The sequence below is a fragment of the Arachis stenosperma genome, chromosome 5 (genome assembly GCF_014773155.1).
Source record: "Arachis stenosperma cultivar V10309 chromosome 5, arast.V10309.gnm1.PFL2, whole genome shotgun sequence".
In the NCBI taxonomy this organism is placed as follows: domain Eukaryota; kingdom Viridiplantae; phylum Streptophyta; class Magnoliopsida; order Fabales; family Fabaceae; genus Arachis; species Arachis stenosperma.
The window spans coordinates 99,130,125-99,130,750 of NC_080381.1; the positions used below are offsets into that span (position 1 = coordinate 99,130,125).

The 626-nt window shown below is 41.7% G+C and overlaps 1 non-coding gene across 1 annotated transcript; it reads right to left on the reverse strand.

The window, feature by feature from the left end:
• Positions 1–278: 278 nt before the first annotated feature.
• Positions 279–386, reverse strand: LOC130984278 (small nucleolar RNA R71). The gene has a single exon (XR_009088222.1). It is a non-coding gene; the product is annotated as a small nucleolar RNA R71 (small nucleolar RNA).
• Positions 387–626: the final 240 nt, after the last annotated feature.

Below are 626 nucleotides of genomic sequence, written 5' to 3' on the forward strand. Positions count from 1 at the left end.
TTAAGCCTCAATTAGTTTCTCTAATGCAACAGAATTGCAAGTTCCATGGACTTCCAATGGAAGATCCTCATCAGTTCTTAGCTGAATTCTTGCAAATCTGTGACACAGTCAAGACTAATGGGGTTAACCCTGAGGTCTACAGACTGATGCTATTCCCTTTTGCTGTAAGAGACAGAGCTAGAATATGGTTGGATTCTCAACCTAAAGAAAGCCTGGACTCTTGGGAAAAGCTAGTCAATGCCTTCTTGGCAAAGTTCTTTCCACCTCAAAGATGGAGTAAGCTTAGAGTGGAAGTCCAAACCTTCAGACAGAAGGATGGAGAATCCCTCTATGAAGCTTGGGAAAGATACAAACAATTAATCAGAAGATGTCCCTCAGACATGCTTTCTGAATGGAGCATCATAGGTATTTTCTATGATGGTCTCTCTGAACTATCCAAGATGTCTTTGGATAGCTCTGCTGGAGGATCTCTTCATCTGAAGAAGACGCCTACAGAGGCTCAAGAGCTAATTGAAATGGTTGCAAATAACCAATTCATGTACACTTCTGAAAGGAATCCTGTGAACAATGGGACTAGTCAGAAGAAAGGAGTTCTTGAGATTGACACTCTGAATGCCATACTGGCT